The sequence below is a fragment of the Cardiocondyla obscurior genome, linkage group LG03 (assembly GCF_019399895.1).
Source record: "Cardiocondyla obscurior isolate alpha-2009 linkage group LG03, Cobs3.1, whole genome shotgun sequence".
Taxonomy (NCBI): domain Eukaryota; kingdom Metazoa; phylum Arthropoda; class Insecta; order Hymenoptera; family Formicidae; genus Cardiocondyla; species Cardiocondyla obscurior.
Window position 1 is genome coordinate 4,071,511 of NC_091866.1, and position 25,077 is coordinate 4,096,587.

Genomic DNA, 25,077 nt, shown 5'->3' on the forward strand with positions numbered 1-25,077 from the left:
GTCTTTCCATTTTTATTCGAATTTATAGCACGCGGTCCTATAAATTTTTCCATTCTTGTCATCGAGTATACTATAAGTATACTATAGCTTAGAAAGCACTTTTGTATTTATTGAGACGTGTATGGAGCTCACGCAGCGTAGCCACGCATTATAGTCGAAGGGCGGGCGTAGAAAATAATCTAGATACATTCTCTTTTTTTCTTCTTCTCCTTCCCTTTTTTTCTCGTCTTTTTTTCTCTCTCTTTTTTTCTCCGCTCCTTTTCTCTTTCGGAGTACGCTTCCGGCACGTGGCCGAGATTCCGCCGCGATATCGCGAGAACGGCAATTATTTCGTTGCAAGAATTTTCCTGAAACGTTTCCGGAATTTTCGTGCAAAGTTAATGGAATTTGAAGGAGAAAGTTACGAACATGGCCTCGAACACCTGCCGTAATAAGATATCTCGTGTGCGTGCACGCCGCACGTACAGTTGTTAGTGGTGGCATTCCTCTCGAAATAATAATAATTTCACGAAACTTCGCGTTTCTTCCGCGGGGTGCGACTGAATAATGTTATCAAATGCACCGGGGCTTGCATGCCGTGTATAAACCGAGCCGTAAAGACCGAGACAAATGGAGGCTTTCTTAGAAAAATGTTGTAAGCTCCATTTTCTATTTTTACAGATATTTTTGACGGAGTATCCAATAAAATAGTTTCTTTATTATCTAGTAACACACGTTTTTTTTTCTTTTCTTTTTTTAAACGAGAATTATTTCTATCATTAAAGTATTACAAGCGTAATTAATATCTTTTTATGAATATTGGAAAAGGAGCAATTTTTTATTCGGGAAAAGAAAATTAAAAGAAAAAAAAAAGCTGGCAACGTAAAGAAAATTTCAGATCGTATAATGAGTATAATGAGCTTTAAAGATATTCAAAGTTACAAAAGTTTACGATAGAATGGGTTTAACTGCTAGAACGATGTAAAGCCTGGCGTGTCGAAAATAAAAGGCTAATAAAAATTGAGAAAGCCGTTGCAGTTGACAGGGCGGGTGCTCGCGGTCGCGATCCGCTCTCGTCTCTTTTTCTCCTCGACCGTCGACCGTGATTTCGCGTATTCGGCATTCGGCGTGTTCTCGTGCCAGCAACACGTGATATTCCGTAGAGCTCTTCCGCATTCCGTCGCGTCAAAAACTCCGCATGCGTGCGATGCATAAGGACGAGGGACGGAATGCGCTGTGTGTTCCGTGCCGCGATTTCTCGACGTGAGCAGGATGTGCGCGGGCCGATCGGCCGATCATGCGCGAGCCCTTCGAACCTTCGACCGGGTAGAGATCGCCGGACCGTGTTCAGGGTACAGTCAGTAGTGCAGTCAGTGCAGTCAATGCAGCCGGTGATTCTTCGTGGACCCTCTCCCGGTGCGGCCGGGGGCGTCGATTCTGTTAGCGGGAAAGTACCGCCGCGAGGGGTGCGTTTCGAAAAGGCACTTTGCCGCTCCAGGAGTGGCTAGACGCATCGGGTGGTGGGGATATTATAGCGAGAGAGAAGCCGAGAGGGTGAGAAGAGAGAGACAGCAAGGGGTGAGATAAGCAGGCAGAGCGAGAGAAAGAGAGAGAGAGAGAGAGAGCGAGAAGCAGGGTCAGGTAGATAGAGAGGGTTGCGGAAGAGAGTGGAGGGACGGTCCGGAGGGATGGAGACCGTGAGAGCGTGAGAGGGTAGCGATTGTGCTACAGTCGCACCGCGACACCCCCACGAGCGAAATCGCGCGCGGCAGCTCGTATTTCGTGTATAGAGCCGTGTACGTGTATCGCGAAAAAAGGGCTCGCGAACAGTGCTATGCTTCTGAAGCCGCAATTTGGAAGGTTTGGAAGAGTTTGTCCTCCATCTTCGTCGTTAGCTTTCTCTTCATTTTTATTCAAGTGAGAGCGCAAAAGCCGCGCACAGTGCAGCGCATCGAACAGGTGAGATTAGATGGCTTCAGATTGCGTATTTTGTTTTTATTTTATAGATAGGTATTGTAGTTGAAAGAATATTTTTAACGTGATGGTACGAAAAACAAAAGGGAAATAAAAAAAAGAGATCAAATCGTTTCGATGAAATAAAAATGAAGAAAAACATTTCTAGTCATTTTTTTTTTATTTGTTTAATTAAATGTACACTGAAGTGTTACGTGGCGGCATGTGTTAAAAGAATCGTAAAGCGGGGCTTGTAATAAAATATTTACTAAGAAAATAATCGACTTTATGTTCTCCAAATTATACTAAAAGATATCTTTTAAAATGTTCGGGTACGAAGACAGAGATTTTGAGAGAGTTAAATTTAATATTTAATAATGTTTAAAAATGTTTGAAAACGTTTTAGGGAAATGATTACATATGAAAATGCCATATTTATTTTATAATTCTAAAATGGATTAATTATATATTTTGTTGCATAAATTAATTTCCACTTAATAATTAAATTTTTTTATAATTTTACATGGTCTTCGTAAATTTATCTTACTTTTACGTGCATAATGTCGATATCGGTTTTTAAACATAACTCGCGAAATAGAAAAATTTTCTGTTATATAACTGAATTTTTATTCTATAAATTATTTTGATCGAAACTTTATTTCGTACATCTACGTTTTAATATTCCCAAGTATTAATATTATCAATCGTTTTTAAGAATATAATACAAATATAAATTCCAATTATTGGAATTAAATTTTTTTTTTCTTCAATCTTCGATTCAATACATTGATATATTAGATTTACACAAAATGTAATTTGATTCATCGGAGCAGAAGTAAAACTTTAAAATAACATACTACATAGTTTCTCATTTCTTCGCGTAATATTAAAGATTGAATCAATTCTGATGAGTCCGTTTCTTAAACGTAGCAGTTGAACGATTAAGATATCAAATGCATTAGTTTCTATTTAGATGTTCGTGCTAATTTATTAAATTCCTTAGTAGGAAAATTTTGTTGGAAATTAACTAGATGGAATTCTCAGCAATATACTGCAGATTCCGCATTCTTTCTTGGTAGGAAATTAATTTCGCAGAGGCTCTTTTAACTGGCTGGGATTATAGCGATACTGCGCTCGCTGTTTCTAAGTCGAGTACTTTAGTGTGTTGAGATACGCGCACTTTATCGCGATAGGTGCGATCGTGGGATTATTTCACGAAATTGTTTGTCGAAACGTCGCCGTCGTCGAGGTCAGTGCTAAGGGCAGGTTGTGCGGGCCTTTACGCGATTCAACGGCGACCTGTTGATGATCTTTCTCCGACTCGGTGCGTTTCAAGAAATACCCTTGGGAATTACATGCACGCTTAACCCTTTCCCTGTATGTGCGACATATACATATGTCAGTTTCGAAACTGCATTATTACACCGTAGATAATTAGGAAATTTGTTAACACAGTGTGAAATGGTTTCCTTTTGTAATATAAAACTTAATATATTTAGCAATAATTTTTAATTTAAAACTTTATTAAATTTACAATATTGCAAATTAATAAAAAAAAAAAAAGAAAAGAATAAACATTTTATTTTAAAATTAGTTTTATTAAAATTAATAAATTAATGTTTCATTTTTTTTATAAATAAATATTAACTTTTAATGTTTAATAGTAACAAAAAATTTCTTTGAAATACTATTTGGATACATTTGATAGGAACCTGTTGAAGATGCGGCATCTTCGCTGATAAACTGATAAAATCGTCTGCCCGATCGCCAATATTGATCGTAACGCTTGCCAAAATCGCGAGAGTTTCTTTGACAGAATCGTCTTGAATTGTTATGAAAGTTTCATTAACTTTAACCAGTGAAACACCGTGGCAAAAATAATTCCTCCTACAGCGAGAAGTAATAACTCGCTCGATCGCGTCTCGTTTTTATCGCTCATCGCAAAAACTTGCGTATTTTAGTTACCAGCCGTGTTAAATATTTAGCTATTTTAATTCTTGTACTCCGATCAGTTTTCTATTGATTCGCCGGCACAAATATTGATAATGGATTCGATTGTGACATGAAAGATCTCTCGATTTGCGAATATAAATCAGAATATAAATTAACCTATAACTTTCATTACATATCGATCACGATTCTGTATTTACTTATATCTACTTTCTTTCTGTCATATTCTTTAGTTAGTTTTATCGTCGTAGAAGTAAAAGGAACGAAATGAAAGAAAAGAAAGAAAGAGTAAAATCATGAATTCGGATAAACTTAAACTATCATAAATGGGTGCAACTTCGTGAGCTTCTTTCAATCGCTTTCCCGATTTCGTTCATATAGGAATACGTATAAGAAACTTTTTGTTGGCCCGCGCCAGGCTCTTTCTAAACATCTGCCGGCGGATGAACTCGTCTTTGGAATGCTGCCAATGACTTTTGGCTGACTAGTAAAACCTGTTGATGACTCTTGCGATTCGCCTATTCTCGACTTTAGCTTTAATCGAGTACTTTTCTCACCGACGGCACGCGATAGCCATATTTCAATCCCATAGAAGAACCATACAAGACATTCATTCCATTTCATTTTCCGTCTCTAATTTCGTACACCGATAAGCGATTTAAAGTACAGCGAGACGTAAATCGTGCTAATCTACATATTCAATAGCTCGCAAATGTTCAGAATAATTACGTCATCGAACTAAGCGGAGTGCAAAAATGCAAACATTTTTATCAGTGTAATAATACAACTTTTTTTTCTTTTTTTTTTTCATCGACTCGTCAGTCCGCTTTGATTGCACGGAAAAAGCATATTTACATTACGTCCTCGCGAGCTCTTTCTTACCTTTTGTTTAATTTCTTCATTTTCCCGAGGGATTTTTACCGGGCACGTGTTTCTTATTCAGCACGTGTTCGCAGTATTTTCAGTTCTAATAGGACCGGAGAGTTCGCGAGATGTCCTCCCTCCCCCTCCGCAGTTTTATCTTTTCGCCGTTCCGCCGCTTTTCCAATTTTTCGTGCGCGCGGTCCGCGCGGCGTGGCAATTCCGCGCGGTCGTAACTTTCCCGTATCGTTTGACCGTTGCGGACCATCGGTTTCTTTCTTTCTTTTTTTTTCCTCTCGATTTTAACGCGGCGCTGTCCAACCGTTATAAATAGTACGTGGCGACGTAATCCTTGGCGATCTGTCCGGGGAAAATACTTAACAAACGAGCGACGGAAAGCTCGCAGTGGAGTCTCCGCGGGCCGATTATTACCGCGGGCTGTGTTTAATTTCTCAGGAGACATCATAATTACAAGCGAATTAGACGCCCCGGTTTTCAGGCGCAGGTGTAAGCATCCGGTGCATTATTTCTGGTAATAATAACGTAGCACTTTGTCATCCGATAGTTAAACATTTGTGTTTACTTGTCGCGTGGCAAAAGTTACGAGCTAGCTACGCGGAGGCGGTAGATGAGTAAAGAAGAGAAACGTTAACTGCAAATAAGAGCTTCGTTAGCTGTAAATAGAATTACACGGGAAGCGGGGTGGGGCTTAAGCGAGACGAGCACGGGTTTTTGTCCGTAACGTGTGATTTTTAAATATCCAATTTTAGGAGTTGAAATATTTCCTCGCGATAACGCGCACGTAACCGAAGGTAACGTTAGGACCTGCCGTTGTTTTTAGCTCGCGTACGCGTACTATGGATAATCCCCCCGTATAACGTGCGCACTTTTTTGGCGGTGCTTAATGAAATTCTACTGTCTACTGCAGCATCCTAATGAGATGCTAGCGTACAGTGTACTTAATCCGCATGAGAGAAACATTTACATTCTAAAGTGCAAATTCATTGTTTCGCGTGCGCGGTTAGTATCCGCGGCCGTTTCGCAGAGTTCGCCGCAAGATGGATTTCCTTAAATTTCAAACCATCCTTCTTGAGACTCGCCACTACCACCGCGGGTGTCCGACGATAATCAAGCCGGCGTCTCCGTGCATCTTCCTCTTTTTTTTTTCTTTTTTTTTCTTTCTTTTCTTTTCTTTTTTTTTTTTTTACCCGCGACGTAAACTGCTAGCGCATCCGAGTGGGACGCAAAGTCGGCGACGGGCTTCTTAATTATTTCTCTTACGCTGCGCGGGCGTCTGCGAGATCCGAGCCAAGCGGAAGATATTTTTCCCACTGTCCTTTTCATTTGTCTCTCCGCGGCTTGCATCTATTCTGAATTTAATCCCACGCATTTCGTTTTTATCGCGCGACAGCTCGAGACAAATGCCAACGTACACGATCGCGCACGGTTCTCAATTTTCTTTTATATTGCGGTTTTTTTTTCCCTTTTTTTCTTTTTCGTGCGTTCGTTCTCCGTTAACGTTAATAATACAAGTTCGTTAATTTATAAATGCGACCATGTTTTGTTTTGTTCTCCTGTCTTTTTCTTATTAGATGATAAATCCTTTATAACAAATTATCTATAATTTTAGCTAGCTTCGATGTCTAACGATATTAGAATTGTCATCGTTTTGTAATTAAGGAATCACGTTGACGCGGCACTTAAAATCGAATTAATTACTAGATAGGGCGTTTGAAAATATCGCGGACCGAGCTTGGGGTGGGATGGCACGCTACTCTGCCGAGTAAAAATTTCACTTTGTCAATTCGCGAGATGGGGAATATTGTTACAACGTTATCTATTATTCGCAAGCGAGAGAGCGCTGCTCCGCCATGTAGATTTCCGAATTAGGAAGTAGCCTCGGTGACGGTAAACGAAGTGATACCTTTCTTTTTCCTGCCAACTATTTTTCGCCGCTGTTCTCGGGAACTGCGTTCTTCCAGCGTAGCTGATGGGTCCCGTCCGTCCGTGACGACCATTAACTATCCCGACGCAATTTTCGCCAGAGCGATGGAAAAACTTCTCCCCCGTCCTGTTACGTGCACATTGTGCGCGCATACACTTGCGCATATACCTATATACGCGTTTCACACTCGGTAGCAGCCGGTCTTCGTTCCGGTGCGCTAATGCCTTTCGTATTTTCCGTATTTTTCGCGGCCAACTTGGCCGATACCTCGCGATCCTTTGGGACACGTCCGAGAGATACAGCAGCTGAGCCCATCTTAGAAATCGAGATGCGACCCGTATCGTCGCGTTTGGTGGATCGTTTCTTTTCTGGTCGCAACGGATCGTGGCGATTTTTACAATTCGTGCACGGTATGATCGTTTACTAACAGTTTTGATGATACTCGAGCATTTAGCTGTAAAGGAAATAATTTTTTTTATTAATATATATATATTTTTATAATTAATTAACGTAAAATTTTTATATCATAATTTTTTTTTTTCTTTTTCTTTATGAATAATATGTATTTTTAAAGATGTTTTAATCTCTTATTATATTTTTACTTTTTTTATACTTTTCATAATAGCGCGATGCTTAATTCATTATCTTTCACTTAAAATAATCGAGTTGCACGACTTGTAAGAACGAATGCAAATTACTTAATTGGAATTTTTGTGTAATTACTCCGACGAAATGCGACGCGGATGCGCGGCTCTTTCGCGGTGAAAGAAAAAGGTCTTAGGATTATAGAAAGAAAGATTTTTCGGAGCTGGAAGTACATGTCCCTCCGTCGTCCTTTCGATGTGGGCGGTCTTTGGATGATTGCCAATGAATGCTTAAACGGAAAGAACCTGTTGATAATGGCGTGATATAATGCTCGGTTCGGCACACTCCTAACTCCGATTTTCACCCTTTCCGCTACTCTCTCGTCTTTTCCTGATATGATTCGACGGCTTGAAGTCGTTTTCGTACGATTGCATGCATGCTCTCCGCTGGCGTGTTGATCTGTTTATGACGTATAAAAGTAAAATGCGACCAATAACCATTTTTTTAAAACTATTTTTGCGACTAGTAGTTATAGTCTGTAATTTGTCAAACATACATATACATATTATAGAGTTAGAGTTTGATAGATTTGATTGAGTCAATTTAATTTTTTTTTTTACTGATAAGACACGTCTCGATAAAAAAAATCTTTTAAACACCTCTGCTTAAAAACGCATGAATAAGAAAATATTAAACAAATTTTGCGAAAAGTTTTTTTTTTTTTTTAATTATATTACGGTACATTTAAAATCTTTTACGATTGCACAGAGATAATTCTTTTTCTTTTTCGCGTCGAAATAATAGTCTACGAGAACGTGACTAATACGATTTCCTTGTTCGTTCAAATTAAATGATTAATCGCGGAAGGACATTCAAATTGCAAAAAACCGAGTCTAACACGTACAACGAAATTTCATGGCTTTTCGAAGGCAACGATCAACGTGGGCGTACGTTTCCGCAACGTATCCGCAACGTTGGCCATTAAACGGCCATTTGCCGTGCAAATAATAACCGACGCTTCCGACGGCTTCGGTTCTTTTTTTTTTTTTTTTTTTTCTTTTTCGCGGCCGTCGAATTTTAGATTGCGCTTTAATATCGGCCGTCCGCTTAATCCGCGATGACGCTTTTTCTGGGATTTCCGAACGCTTTATTACAAAAAAGGTCCCGCTCTCTGCCCGATGGACGGCAGATGTCACGCTTGCTGTTTTTTTGCTCCCGTGTCCTCCCCTGTGTCGTAACGTATTCGTTCGACCTGCAGTTTCGCTTGGCGAACGGATTTCTGGCGAGGGCGGTGAAAATAAGGCACGAGTTCGCGGCGTGCTGACAAAACGAGAAGGAAAAACGGAATTTCGGGCCATCGAGTGCATCGAGCACATGCACGGGGCAGCTACGGACGGAAAGTCGAAAAAACGTACGAGATATTACGACAGATAGAGTGAATCTACACGAGTCGTCCTTCCCTCGCGTCGCTTTATTTTCTATGCATACGTATATTACGACTGACGGTACGAGAGAGAGATGTCTTTTAAACACGTCAAACGAGAAATATTACTTACTTATATAATTATTTTATAATGATATGTATCGCGTAGCAAAACTGAATAAAATCAAAATTAAACGGTATTAAATTATAACTCATATTACGGATAAATTATGATAATTCGCACGATTCCTTGACAAGAGGGAAACATCGTCGATTGGAGCGTGACAATTACAGTAAACGTTTGGATGTTAATTACGCGGGCTTTACGGAAGCTGAGATTCCTCTTAATTCGTTAATTTGATATCAAGTAATCCCCGTTTCGAGTGATAGTAAATTGAAAGCCGAGCGCACGGCGCTCCATTCTTGAGAAAATTCCGGTCTTTTAAAGTCGACGGCGACGTCGCCATACGCTTTTCGCTCCTTAGTCAATACGCTTAATGGATAAACTTTGAAATAAACGTTCGCCAATACAGCTACCTATAGACGCATTATATCGACGTATTATATCGCCGAGCTTTCGTTCTCTCGGTGCCGAAGTTGCCATATTTCCAGGTGCGGTAACTTGCCGCGATTATTGTCGCCCACATTGAAATAATCGGCCGTAATTTTCGTATCCGTTATTAAGCTATCGTTATTAAATTACAGAATAATTCCATGACGACGTGGACGGCGAGGGCATAACGTTGCCCGGTTCGATGTAAATGATTTGTCAAAAAGTAATTACCGCGCGATTGCTTTGCAATTATTTGGCGATGCGTTTTATGTAATTTTGTTGAGCTTTTTATTCGACCCGGGCTGAGTTAAAATTGCGCAGCTGAAAACAATTTCGCGGCGCATTTGTTACGGGAATTGTTGTTTGTAAATTAATAAGATTTTTCTCCGCATATTGTTACGAAAAATATTTATCCATGTGCGAAACGTGAATTTTATTACGTTGTCACTGATAGATTTCAAATTTTCGAACGGATCATCCGATTAAATTGTTATTTTGTTCCCTCGCGTTTTGCTTAATTATGGATAAATTTTATGCTCGCGTCTTATTCCGAAATCACCGAAATTCTATTACTATTGTTAGCGCGGATCAAAAGTAAAAGGAGGAACGATCTTTTAATAACAATGAAACTAACATTATCGGCGCAGGAAAGGTCGGCGTTATTAATGCGCGAATAATTTCGGCACGTTTGCAAGACGAAGGGTCCAAAGTTTTACGATGTATTTTGCATATCTTCTGTTTTCTACAAATTGTTACGCGACAATGAATCGTTAAACTTTTCGTCGGTCTGCGACAGTCTGGCAACTATTACTCCGCTCTACGGCGTTTATGCATTCGCTGAAAAGCAGGGAAGTTGAAGTAAAAACTGAGGCACGCTGTTTAATGCAAATGTAATTATTTTATTGCAGATTGTATATACGTTAAGAGATCCAAAAGATCCATTAGTACAAGTTCGATAAACAATGTTTTATTATTTTTACAAAAATTTAGTTTTACAAAAAAATTAAGTCTCGCAACTTTCTTGTTAGTGTAGCGTGAAGTGACGTTTATTAAAAGTAACGCAAGTCAATTCTATTTTTTTTTAAACAATCTTATTTCATCTAATAACTTGATTTAACATTCTTTGATCGGTCGCAAGTGGTCGTGGTTGAAATTCATTTCTCCGATGATTGCGCCAGTCGTCCGACATATTGTCGCAGGTTCGAGAGGTCGGTTTTGCTCTTCTTCGGCGATCTTCGGAGGTTACGAGACACCGAATCGCTGAGCTTTACATCCGCCCTCGACACTTCTTGCTCCGATTCCGTTCTGTCCCCGAACGTCTTTCAGCCCCTCTCTACCGCGTTCCCGATGTCTCCAACATTCGAAGAATACCGCACGTGGGTGTGCCGAGCATTTCAATAAAAGGCACCCTACTGCACACGGTGGGATTCGTGGCCGTAGAAGTGGCGAGCGGGCGTAAAGCGATACTCACCCTCACCCTCAATTCACTCCCTTTCGTGTGGTCGTCCGACAGCGTATGTTCCTCGCGGGCATTATTTCCGTTTTAACGGCGTGGCGACGTGCGGTCGCGAAAAAAACAAAAGAAAAAAAAGAAAAACTGGCGAGCCTAGTCGACGAGTACGGTAATTTACGTGCCGAGCAAAGGTCACGGAAATTCATAAACGGTCCCGAAAACGAATAACGTAATAATCAAGTAGCGTTTGTTATTTTTTTTTGGGTGGGATCGACCATTTGTTTTCCTGTCCGAAATCTTGAAAGAAATATTTTTCGTTTTATATGTTGACTGTAATGATTTTATTGAATACCGTAATGGTTTGAAAAATGCGGCGGTTTTGTTACAAATAAATATTTTAAATGTTTTAGAGAGAGTAGCATGAATATTCAAATTTCTAGATTGCACTAAAAATATAACATTTTATAAAAGTAAACTTTTAAAAATGAACATAAATGATTATATCTGAAAATATATTTGAAAACAAAATAGTTGAAATTTATCGTAAGCGCTTGAAACAAAATGCTAAAAAAATTTTACAAATATTTCGTTGCGTTGTTAGATTAAATTTTAGTTTTCAATAATATATTAGCGATCTGATTACGATGAAATTCTAATAGAAGATATTTTGCTTTGAGTTTTGCGTTGATGGAGATCTTGTTGTTCAAAGATTTCTATCTTAATATTAAATTTCTGCAACATTGTAATTTATGTGATAGCGATCAGGAAATAAAGTAATATTTTTCTTGGGCATTTTGATTGTAACGCTTCAACATTCTTTGTATTTTATTTCGTCTCTCTCTTTATTCATTATTTCTAAAACAATTCCATTCATTCGCGATACGTTTCGTTATAGAATATATCAAATTAGAGGATCTTTATCGTTTTGCGATACATCTAAAATTGCTTTCATTCAAAGTGCATTTTATAATAAGTATGAGAATAGCCGCTATTCATAACAGATTTTATAATATGTAGAACAATTTCCATCGTTCCTCTCAAGTGAAACAAGTGTTTCATCGCCTACGAGCAAAGAATAATTAGCACTACCCGCTTCTCCTTACCGAGCAACTTGTCAAACAGCTTATTGGAGTCCTTTTTCGCGAGGAGAACCTTTGGGTTCTCGTTGAGAAGGATAGTCGGCGTAGATTTATTATACCGAGAGAGCTTCTACCAACGGGCGCGAATTCCCCCTCGCTGCCTTTTAAGGCGCTAACAATAGTCGTCTGCGCTGCGTTCTCGTTCCTTCCTTGTTTTTTTTTTTTTGTTTTTTTTTTCCCAACATCGCGCAATTACTATTTTCGAGAAAAATTAACCATCCGCTGAACGAACGCGGTATCGGGAGATCGAGTCCGGAAAAAAAAGGGTTCTCGCAAAAAGAAGACATTCAAGGGGGATATCGCTGATGAATGACAGAATTAAATCAATCAGTTTTTTGACTGAATTCGGTAGCGCGAATTTAAGCGCGTCTCGCAACGACGGTATGGTAATGGCTTTCGCGCTGAACGCATCGTTTCGCCGGACATTATTGCGGATTGTAATGGACTGGAAAGAACAGAACTCTCCCTTCTCGTGAGAGAATAGTGGCGCGGCGAGAGAGAGAGAGGAGTTCCGGTTCTCTCTTCCTCTCTCGTATTTGCGATAACCGAGTTGGATATCCTAGCAATGCGCCGCGACGTAGCGATTGACGATGCATTAAAATCGTCGGGATACTATATCCATGCGCCGAGCTCGCGGATACGTTACAATCGCGAACATTTCACCGTGATACGATTCTATTAGACGGCAGAGCGCACGTTAAAGATCGCTTCTCCAAAATATCTCTCCGCCGCAAGGGAGCTTTCACGATTCGAACTACCGTGAGATGGGGTACCGATAGGTACAGCGCGGTAACGTCGATCACGGTTTTTGTTAAAACAAAGCAATTGCACCACCGAAACTCGTTTCACGTTGCGATAAATGGCGGTATTATTGTATTTTCGCAGGACGATTTCCGTTATATCGGTAATATGCTGTATTGCGCGCCGTATATTGAAATCTTTCTTCGTAGAGTCGCAACGTAGTTAATTTTTCCACGGCTCGCGATCGTGACCGTTTAAATTTCGTTACGTTTGTAAATCAAGGCTGCTTAAATATAAAAATAACCCAATTGTCTTTGAAAATTTTTCGAACTTTTATGAATATTGAAACGAAATAAATCCTTGGATACCATTTGTCGTTTTAAAATTCTATTTGCTTAAAAATTCCGGTGTTTTCGAAGGAGACAGAGTATTACGCGTAATGGGAAACAGAGATTCTCCGCGCGCCTTGTAGATGGAATCTCGCAATTTTCGAATAAGTAGACGGAATTTACCTGGCACGGGACTGCATGGGGCGTGGGGAGGAGAAAAAAAAAAGCAAAGGAAAAAAGTAATGTCGGAATTTAGGAAGAACCGATTCGGGAAAATTTTGGTCTAGACTCGAAAGAGTAAACGCGGCTGAATACGCCGACGAGTGAGAATCTTGGTATTTTTTTTCTCTTTCTCTCTTATTTTTTTTTTTTCTCTCCCCCTTTTCTCTCTCGGCATTATAAATCTCTCGCCGAATGTACGCGGTCGAGAATGCGATGAATAGCCAGATGCTCTTTTCGGACGATTTCTCGATTTTTCGCCTATCTCCTCCAGCTCGCTCTCTCATTTTCGAATTTCTCTCGTTTCTCTTTCTCTCGGGTTTCTTTTTCCCGCGCGCCTTTGCATTTTGCAGCTCGTCGTTGATTCAGCCGCGGTTTTTCGCTACCAAGCCGAGCGACAAATCCCCATCGTCGAAGCGCACCACTTTTTCAGAGCCCGCTCTCTAATTAAGACTGTTAAGAAGATGCCGAACTCGTGGAATGCTTTACGGGTTTACCTTCGTTTCGTATCTTCGCATCGGAAACTGTTGCCTTAGAGACGCGTTCTCGCGAGAAACGATCTTCTGTAATTTCTCGTCGCTATTAAGAATTAAGAATAAGTAGCCCTTTGTTCCTCAAAGAGAGTCGCAGTATATTGAAAATATTTTTACTGCTTTGCTCCTTTGAGTCAGATCGCAATCTTCCAAGAAAAGTGTATACAATTGCGCAATCAAATGTCATTTGCAGAGAATGAAATTGTCAACTACGCTTTTTAAACATTAAATAGACTATTTTCCGTCTTGATATCGTGCTTATTTTTTTATATACTTTTTTTTATTTTATTTTCTGTAACAATAAACTGATTTGTGCATTGATAAAAATGTTTGCGAAGTTAATAACGTTTTGTAGAATACATATGCGATATTACAGTAATCCGTGTATTAAACATATTTTATTTTCTCCTTACGGCAATTTTGCCATTGCAAAATAAAGACACAAAATATTATAATTAAACATCGCGCATGTTAGCGGGCTTAATCCATTATACGTCCAAAAAATAAATTCCTCTACAAAACTGAGTTAATCCGGAGTATGAAAATATTTAACTTCTTCCTAACAGTTGAAATGCTTTCGCATGATTTATGAAATGTAGCTCTGTGACGAATAACGCATCTAAAAGGTGTGACACAGTAACAATGTCGTGCAAGATTTTTTTTTCATTTTTTCTTCGTTGCCTTTATTATTATTGTCTTATCCGAATGTTACTTTGTGACGATCACGCGCGGATCAAGATTGCACATTCGCCGCGTAATACTATACGTAAATTACGATATAATAATTCAACAATACTTGAACAATGGTGAAAGGGTTGAGAGGACACGCACGCGGCGCGTATCACCGTAGAAAAACCTGGGTTTCTCCGTCTCTCTCCTGCCCCTCTCTCCGTTCCTCTGCAACGCTGAAGCGTTATAAATTGCTCCATATGCACTGCATTAGAGTATAACGCGGCGGCTCAACCGCGCACCGGACGTACCGCGTATTTATTGCGATAGGTTTTCGGGGGCAAAACGCTGCCCGCCGAATTTATCGTCGCGCGCACAAAAACCACTTCCGCCTGCGTCCCCTTTTACCCTCCGTCGTCACCCGTGCCCCTGTTTTTTCAGCTCACCCTGGAGGGTTTTTTTTTTTCTTTTTTCTTCTTTTTTTTTTACGTACACGACGTCACACGTACGTGCGCACACGTGGGGTTTTCTCTCTCTTTCTTTGAATTACACGCCGCCGGTGGATCTCCCAGGTGCGCCCTAAAGCCCTAATCTTTAGTTCTATTATTTAAACTATTTTTTTTTTTTTAATTCAAACGTTCGGTTCCATTCCTTTCGGAAAAACCGGCATGCATATGTATGGCATGGAAACACGTAAAGATCTTTTCTTTCTGTATAATTAAACAGGGAACTCATGAATTTCTCTAGCGCTTATCGCGAGGAAAAATTTATTTGAAAAGATTCTAAGCCGCTTGTTTATTGTATATTTTACATTCGAAAGGCATAGATTTTAATTTTCCAAGCTTTATTACGTCAGATGTTTTTATTTTTTTTTTTTTATTTTTGCACCCTGTTTTTGTTTCCTAATTGCCGCAGATTGTTTTATCATTTTTGGGATTATTTGCAAAGTGTATGCAGAAACAAACAGCCCTTTACTTGCGCGAGTACCATTCCCCATCGCTGCCGTTGTTAATTCTGTTGTTCTCCCGATAGGTTCGTTAACAAATATTCCACTGAATGTTCCATTCGCTTTTCATGAACAATTATATTCAACTGCTCGTTCCGTGAGTTTTGAGAGATGCGCGCACTATCGAGGGTGCACCACTCGCGCGACATTAACTATACCTCGTTCGTGATATTTAACTTGGCTTTGAAATTATTGAATTGTTTTATCGTTAAATATTTAATATCGCTAAACGCTCTCAAATAAACGTATATCGTGAGGCTATCAAACGATACGTGAAATTGCTAGAAATTTATTAAATAAATGAAACATAGCAAAATATTGGAAATCTGCAAAAAGTAACTGTTATTATAATTTAATTAATATTAATATTGTGAAATATCTAACGTCTGGATATTTTATTATTATTCAAAACCACGGGGAGGAAAAAAAAACGTATTCCATACGTTAATCCTTTCTTCGAAAATACGTGTCCATCGAGATATGCGTTTGCTTCGAATATTTTCGCGCGAAAAAATTGTATCACAAACGCCCCGTTTGCATTTTTCAAGCGGCAGTAAGCAACGATAGCGCCCAAGTACGATCGCGTTAAATAGATATCTAAAGTGGGTGGCAGTAAAATTGTCTACAGCCCAGGCAATTACTTCGAATGGAAATGCGGAATTTATGGAATCGAAACGGGCGCCGCGTTGTTGGCTAATCAAGTGGTCAGCAATGGTTTCGAAACTCTTTTACGGGTAGTATCCGTTCTTTCGCTTGACGCGAAAATGAAAATGAAGCTCACGCGCCTTTGTTCGGTTCAGCACGAAATATTACCTGCCGCGTTTATAACGTAGACAATTTCGTTAAAGCTATCGGTGGGTTATAATTAATCGGAATAATAACGCTACTTTTGCGGTGCAATGTTTCCGACGGCGTAACACTTTCGCGTTAGTTGTTTGCACTTTGAACTTATTTTGAACGCGTAATGTCGCGTCAAAGAAATATATCGCAGGAAACAATTTTCGAGCATATAATTAGAAAATTCCTCATAGCACTTGGCGTGCGAAATGTAGCGTATAACGACCCCTTTTGCACAGCGCGAGGCGAGTGATAATTACGCAATAATACGGCAATTAGAAATATGTGTTTTCCGCGAATTTCAATCTCGTTATCTCCGGGTGCCTTTTTTTTTTTTTCACGATGATTATGTCTGACGAGCACGACTGGACACACCTTACGAGAGCGCATTCTTTTTCCGTGGAAGATGGAACGAGTTTTCTCGTCGGTGCTTTTAACGGGTAAAATGCTTTCAGGATGCTCGATTTTATATATCTTTCTCCGGCGCTTTTCCCCGGACGCAACCCGAGTCCGTTGAAGCAGAGACTCGCGAGACTACTTCCATTCTTCGAAGAAACGCCTTGTTTCGATACGAACGAAAACGACGTTATTACGGAATTATTTCTACGGAATAATATTCTATCATATTTTTCTTCGCTGGCATGATTCTCTTTCATATTTTATCGATTAATTGTATACGCTTATTATTGGGAGGAAAGGGAGAGAAAGAATCTTTTTTGCAATTCGTGCACATGATCATATATTTATGAAGATATACATTTATTGTGCGAGCGCTGATTGTTGAAATTTTATGAAATCTAACGCTGATATTGGAGGCCTATAATATCATATTGCCGTGCTCTCTCGCACAGGATAATCTTGCAAGTCTCATAATCAAAACGCGTTGGCGCAAAGTTCGTTCGAATTTTCTCTTCAGTTCGGAGCAGTTAATTAACTCGATCAATCTCCGCGTCAGGTCGAGCCATTTGCATGCGCCGCCGCGAGATGAGGCTTAATATGCCCGTCGCCAGAGAGCTGGAATCTCTTTTTACCGGCCTGATTTCGCGTAGAATCGATACCGCAATGATATTCCAGGGGCCGATACTCGAAATTCGAATTCCGGCTTGTCGATCCGGCGCGGCTGATTATCGGTGGCGACGAGCCCGCCGACCGTGCCGCGTTTTGGTGTCCCTTTCCGTCCGTTATATGTGTATGTCGAGTGATTAATGCTCGTGCCGATAGGCACGAGCGAATGAAACGGAATCGTGGGAGACGTATGGGGATAGGGAGAGGAGGGGAAAGCCCGGCCGATAATTTATTAAGATCCGAAAGGGGCGAAACAGCCGTGGGCCACCTGCCGGGTCATGTTGTTCCGATTCACTGCGACCTGTGTCCGATCATACGTCGGGCTTATCCCTTGAGATGGATAAGAATGATTCGGAAAGCCAGAAGCCGATATAAAAATTATCCGTGTCGCTCGTGTGATATATCTTTCGTTTTAAATTCCACTCGAGCACAATATTATAAAGATAAATCAAGAGACACTTTTTTTTTTTTTTCCTCCGGAAACTCTACCTCGTGATATACAGAAATGTTATTCGCGTGTAACTATTATGTATTCAGAACTTTGCAGGCTTGCATTACTTCATTTTTTATTTACACTTAGCGTCGCATTCTTCTCGATTACAAAACTTCCTTCTAGGCAAATAACACTTTTAAGAAGACTCTCCGAACTTTGTTCTTTCAAGACTCTTCTGTGCTCGAGATGCTCCGGTAGTAGGCGCCCTAATTCAGCGACTGCGAGCCCGATGTTACATTAAAGACGCGGTAGGAATCGCTGGGGCGAACACCCCGATTCGTCATTCGCGTCGCGTTCGAGTGGCGTTCGAGATACTTCCCGACTTAATCGTTAGGCTGCCTGTTAGAGCACACTCGAGGGACAGGAGCGGCCTCGATGCTTCACGACTGGAAACAATAGATTCGTTTCGAGCACCGTTCTTTTCGCAGTCGTGAAGAACGCGAGTGGCGAGAGGGTTGCGCAAGCGTTTTTATCTCGCATCTGCCTATCTGTGGGCGTTTCTGGTATATAAAATGTAATCGAGTAGCGTTATAGAATATCTGGAAAGAAAACTGATATCCGCAGAAAATTTTTTTTTTCCTCGTACAAGAGCGTCTTGAATTTGAGGAAAATATCAGAATTTTTTTATTTCCATTGGAATGATATTCTGCGATCGAAGTTATCGTAACTAATTATTATGATTTCAAACAATTTTAGCATTTTCTTTTGAACAAATTATTTCGTTGAATGTAATTCTAAAGATACATTGCTTGAATTTACGCATATTATTTTACGTGCACTGTAATTTATATAAGTGGGACAAACAAATGAGAGAAAAATTACTATTGTGAATCCTCGCGTTTATAAATAATTTTTTTTTTTCTATTACAATCGTGGTTTTGTACATTGGCTTGACGTGGTTTAACTCTCTAGAAAATTTTCTCGCCGCGGTTGATGATGCGGATAATTCGGCAGGAGATTTCGTCGTTTGAAGCTGAAGGTTTTCGAATCGAATACTCTTGCGCAACCCGACGCGGCTCGAGTATTTTTCTCTCTACATTTGCTCGTTTACGAGCGAGACATTACATTGCGCGCAAAGAAACGATCCCATTCGAGGAGTATGTTTCTTCCAGCCGGAAGCGAACAAGTCAGCGATACGACATAATGTGAGTCTGTAGATTTTTTTTTTATTAAAAGAGGAAGAAAAAAAAAAGAAACGTTTTCGCCATGATCCGCTTCGACAATAAACCGTTTCTTCGAAATAATTAACTTCTGCGCCAACTTTAATTTAATAAAAAGTAATAGTTTTAATTAAATATATTTAAAATAATATTTCAGTAATAAAAACTTGTTGTTCTAATAATTAATACAAAATTTTCGATTTATATCTAATTACATTTGCAGCGTTAAATTATTATATTTTAATATCGCGTTAAATATTTTTCTATTTTATATTTATAGCATAAAACATTTCTTTTTTTATTCGGATGCCGCGTTATTACTATATTTTTTTTTTAAATTTTTTTATTACATTATTTTTTTAACGAAACAAGTTGAGATGTTTAGTATATTTGATCGAGTTTTATCAATGCTATTAAATGTTTCAGTAATCGTTAAAGCCGCTTGCGTTTAAAATTGCTCACATGGCGACGTAATATTAAATTGCGAACCCGTCCGCTTATATACATTTATTCGTGCGTAGCTAAATAATTCATTTGGCAGGTCGCTCGCGTGCATAACTGCTCATTTGATAAACAAAGGATATATATCCTCACGCTGATACAGAAATCTTGCTTGATTACGAAACACTGGGTAACGAACGCGTATTTTATTTCATCGTTATGCTATCGCTGTTCACGTGATGCAACACGTGCCGATATTAATGCAATTTGAAGCAATAATTGTGCTGATCGCGGATATATCACCGTTATCGGCGCGCATATATCGAAAGTGAGTTTTATCGGTGCCATCCGATGATATTCGACGAGATGTCATTCTCGTTATCTTCGAATGTAACTCTTGTCACATCGCGAACAAGATTATAATTGGCTGCTGCGAATAAATCGCAGCGAATTCGTTAATGTCATTAAACGGACAAGTTTTATAATTAAATATACAGAACACTTGAAACTGCCGGCGGCAGTTCTGAATACATATGCCCGGCGAATAAATAAGCGTTTTGTGGATATGCGATTTTTACTTAAGGATAGTTTTATGAAGCCTTTCTAAAAGCATGATTAGGCGCGATAATGCCCTCATTAACGTCGTCGAAGGTACGGCGGAGTCCTCCGGAAGTATGTTTCCCTGGGGTTATACGATCCATTCAGCAGCTGGCCGTGGCTCCTCCGCCGGCTTTACTCGAGCAGGCTGATCCCATCAGAAGTTTCCAGTATGTTTATAATCCACTAATCGCCCACCTTTCCCAGCACAATTTAAAACTTTTCTTCGACGCCGTTATCCAGCGGTGCCCGTTTTCCAGCTCCTTTAACTGTTCCCCCCTTCGGCGTCCACCGCGCGGTCTTTCTTCTCGGTCCACACTTCATTTTGCGGCTCATGGGTCGCCGAATTTCACGGACTTGGTTCCTCTCGGTTTTAAAAGGCCTCGCCTGCGAACGGCTCATCATTAAGCGATTTGCATTCCCATTTATAATCGATGAAAGTTATTTCGGTATCCCGACGCGTTCGCGGAACGCAAGTTGAACGGCTATTTTTTGCAACGTTTATGTTGGATGAGATTATTCAGTAGAGTTATAAAGGGGGATTCGAGACTATTGCAGCGAATTAATCGCAAATCGCCGCGTTAATTGTAAAGAAAATTATGTGCGATTTTTATTAAATTAAACATATAAAGTATTTGCAATTTTATTACAACTTTGTAATTACAAACTTTAACGCGTTTTAAATTCTTAAAACCAAATTACAATATTTTATTTCTTTCTTTTTTTTTTCTCTCTCTCTCCGTGAATATCGATTAAAACTTAATCCTGGTTTTTAGGTAAAAGAGTAATTTTTTTTCATAGTAGCTAAAAATAATCATTTAAAATTGAAAACAGTTTGCGTAAAATAACTATTAAGTATATATATATATTTTTTATCTTTTTTTTTTTTTTTTTTTTTTTTTTGTAAAACGTGATGTATTCGTTAGAAATTCAAGAAGGATTATTTGTACTGATTGTTATTTTATTTTATCGAGACTCGAACCACGTTTGTGACCGAGATGACTGTATGATATTAGATCCGGTATCGAATCGAACAAAAGCGCGAAAGCGATATGATCGAAACGAAGGATGTTTGAGAGGATGTTTGTTCCCTTGAAATTGCAATTTATGTGTGTACAATAACGACCTGGCTATAGGAAAACGATACGTAAGACTCCGTGAGCTGCCGCGAAATCATTCAATGGCGAATCTAATCCCGTTTTTCCCGTTAAAATGATACGATTTTCCTATTTTCAAGACATAATTTTAATGCAATCGGCGACTTTATTTGCGGCTTTGATATGTTATTCTCACGCGAGTTAGCATAATCGGAGGCGTCCAGCGCAGACCGCCATAAAGTATTCCCGGCTTTTGGGCAAATTTAAATGGCAATCTTGAACTTTGGCTATTCTCGGGGGGTAAGTTTAAATCTCACTCTGCAAAGGCCACTTTATGATTATAAACGATCAATGCGCACCTATTTTAAACGTCGGCGGAACCCGACGGGAAATATAAATGTTAGATAAAATCCCGCAATAGGGCCTGGCCGTATCCGTTTTCACAAAGATTAACGTCTCGCGGTGAAGGTATGCGCGAATTTACTTTCGCCAGATAAAAAGTCGCGGCAGGGAGAAAGAGAGAAAAGTTTTTTTTTTTTTTTATTAAAAAAATGCGGTTAAATTTGTTTTTGTTTTAAGGAAACGTTTGAATTATAAATTGACGGTGCCCGTGAATATTTTTCACGTTTTATTTAAGATGCTAAATGGCACGTAGCTAAAATCAACGACATTATGGACGCGAAAATGAAAACACGCGGGGGTGGAAGGGACGCGGACGCACGCTTGAACCCCCCCAGTCAGAAGGTTAAGGAAGGCGGGGTGATTGTGTTTCCTCGCCTTTCGCGATATACTAATTCGATAAAAGGCGCGCTCGAGGCACCAGCGAAAATCAGTTTAGTCGCGTAGGCGCGAGTTGAAAATTGTGTTGCTCGTGAGGGTGCAAATGAGAGGCTCAAAGGGAGACAGCGAGAAAAAAAAAAAAAGAAAAGAGAGCCGGTGCAGAAAACAAAATGCGAAATAAGATTTTATGTGTACAACTGCCTTCCGAGGTATTACGAAATAAATTTATTTCTTTAGACAAAGAAAAATCTACTTTATGAATTGAATAAAAATATTACATATTTTCTGGCGTCGGGTGTTTTTTTTGTTAATTACTTCTGTTTGTTTTGAGTCTTTTGTCAACAAAATGAGCGGAACGCGTAAAACAAAATTGCTTTAATACGATATGAGTAATAAAAAGATTATGTAATTTAAACTGGTAATATAATTTAAATAAATATTCGCTATTGTACCGTTACGCATTTGTGCACATGAAGCAACACGTGCGAATATTAATGTAATTCGAAGCAGTAACTACGCTGATCACGATAATATCATTGTTATCGACACGCATGTATTGAAACTGAACTGTTTTCGAATCATTGATAACGTTCATTAAAGAAACGCATCGATATGAGCTATCACGTATTGTTACTTATTAAAAGAAATTAATAACATTTTTTTTTCGTTTTTAATCAAAAGAGTAAAGTTTAGAGTTAGTCGTAAAAGATCAATGTACGTTCTAATTTAATTATTACGTATTTTTTATTGACTTTTGGAAAAGATACGAGGTTTATGGAGCTAAAGTTGCGACGTAACGTAAATACCAGCGCGTAATTGCATGGCGAGAGTTCTTTACGGCAGAAAAGGGAAGGAAAAGGCGAGGGTGAAACGTAAGAAAATCCTTGGAGCATTCTTCGTACGATGGGGGGGAGGGAGAGGAGCCACTATGATGTGGCGGCCGTTGCAAACGGTACCCCGCCAAATGAATCATTTTATTTCACGGCGGAGCGAACACGTCGGTCACAGCGACGAGAGGATTCTTTCGGGACACGGTATACGAATCGCGTATCCGGCGTTCCGTTCGAGAGGGAGGCAAACAACCCCACGGGTCTGTTCTCCCGTGCTAGACGTGAAATTGTTCCGCGATTCTCGGCCGCTGGAAAAATCGTCGATGCGTAGAACACAGCCGTGAAGCGAATCCTATATGCGTCGCTTTTCCGTCGCCGGGATAACTCGTCGTTCGGATTTGCGCCCTTCCTGAGCGTTATCCGTGAATGAATAACGATCCGAGGATCTCGCGGCGCACTTTGAGCGGGCGGCTCCCGTACCCGTTCAACTCCGCGCTGTTATATTTAGGAGTAGGAGCCGAGTGCCGATTTTGCATTGTTCTTTGATACTCGCCGTCACGCGCAAATGGTCTTTAAATAAACCGGGCTGGTGGATAACAACGTCTGTCCTAGGTATTTATATGTCGCGCTCGGTGAACATTTCCACGTGAATAAAATAATTTACGGGGCGACGTACAGCGATCCTAACGGGAAGGAAACACGATCGAATTTTCGTCCGTACCGCGATGCCTATCGACGGATGTAATTAAATTGCGGGCTAATTTGTTGGATCGCGGACGCAACCTTTTGCACGCACCCGCGTTTATTATTACGTTTGTTTCGCGTATCACGCACGCAGGCGGGTTTCGATTCAATCCCGTCCGTCCCGGACTCCATCACTTGGATGCAATTCGTTTCGTTCCCTCTCCTGTCGATCATTTCGTTCACGCTGCCTTCCATTGTTCAGTAGTTTTTGAGAGAAGAGGGAATACTCTTCTATTAAACTGTTAGAATTAAAGCGACGCAGCACCGATCGTCTTTAAATCTTATAAAGTTTCGATCAGAAGTAAAATGAAGTGAAGATCTAAAGAAACATAAATGCAAATTTAGCTAGAACGTAGAGTAAAATTACACATAAAAATATTAAAGTTAGTATTAAAATTATAATAAAACAATTTTTTTTTTCTTTAAATGCTTTAAAATTTTTAATACAAACGTTTTTTTGGTAAAAGTGTTTTTTTTTTAATTCTTCGAGCGAGAGAGGAGAAATACTCGCGAGAGTGTCGCACGGAGATTTGCGAATCGCTTCCTTAACTGTAAAGTTTGCCAAAGATTTATCGACCACATCTTCCATCTTCAATCTTCTTGGTCGATCACCGCGCTTTAAAGCGTTGGTTTGGCGGATTAATTTCAGCCGGAAGTAACAAACTCTGAGGAGAGAGCAGGGAGCGAAATGAGATAGAGGGAGAGAGAGAAAGTGGAGGAAGGCGGATCGGCGTTGTGCTCGCGGCTCCGTTCTCCCGAAACGGCATCCGATGCTTTATTGGTTAACTTTATTCATTGAAACGTTACTCTTGGGCCCGCGGTCGAAACGCAACGTGGTAGCGCAATCAATGCACCCTCCCTTCCGCGGTTACATAGTTTGCGAATCTCGATTTCCGTATCAGTACGCTTCTTTCTCTGTTTCCTATTTCCACCGCCGTATACCCTCCTATACCCCGATCTGTTTTGAAAAATTAGAACGACACGGCGTGATCTTACGAGCTTTTCCGAAAGCGGGTCCTTTGTGCCGCGGCCTGGATAAATTGAATTTTTGCTGCGGCATGTAGATGCAATACGCCGCTTTGCGCGGAAAATGCACGTTCGCAAAAACGGTTAACGGCAACGTTTATGGTACGACCACGAATCTTGAATGCATCCGAACTCAAAGACCGTTTTTTTTATTAACAGCTATTGTTGTCCGTCACGGTTAAAAAAAAAAAAAAGAAGAAAATAATAATAATAAAGGAAATATCATACAGCGATTCAGCAGCGATATTAGAATTTTTATTTCGTGCCTTTGTTTATTTAATAACGTTAATACTACGCGTTAATAATACGAAGTTGTCATTTAAAAAAAGAAAAAACAAAATCTGTCTAGTATCGGTCGTTTAGACACTGTTCAGCGCGGACCGTGTATCTAAATAGATATCTATACATTTTTCGCCGCGTACGTGTTTGCGAATAAATATGTGGTACTTGGACGATTCGAGCGTTACATTTCTGGCTCAATGCTGGACAGTTTTGGTAGACAGCCACGAAATCAACCACGAATTGTCTAGCTAATTATTAGGTAACGGTGGGAATCGATTTTCCACTCGAGTTATATACGCAAAAATATGTATTTTATTTTAATTAAAAAAAAAAGTAATTATCTCACCGTGCTTTCGTGAAAATGACGTGTGTCTGTTGCAAAAGGGT

At 39.8% G+C, this 25,077-nt stretch overlaps 1 protein-coding gene across 3 annotated transcripts in view; it reads left to right on the plus strand.

Annotated features, from left to right (window-relative positions):
* The window catches only part of Dip-lambda (Dpr-interacting protein lambda), a 179,297-nt gene that overhangs the window by 43,602 nt on the left and 110,618 nt on the right, over positions 1-25,077 (plus strand). Inside the window, exon 1 of one of the 3 annotated variants that reach the window (XM_070654400.1) lies at positions 1,008-1,938. The exons of the other annotated variants lie outside the window; for them this stretch is intronic. The gene's annotated coding sequence lies outside the window, so the exon portion shown is untranslated. Of the gene's footprint in view, positions 1-1,007; positions 1,939-25,077 lie in introns of those variants that run through there. 3 annotated transcript variants of the gene reach the window in all.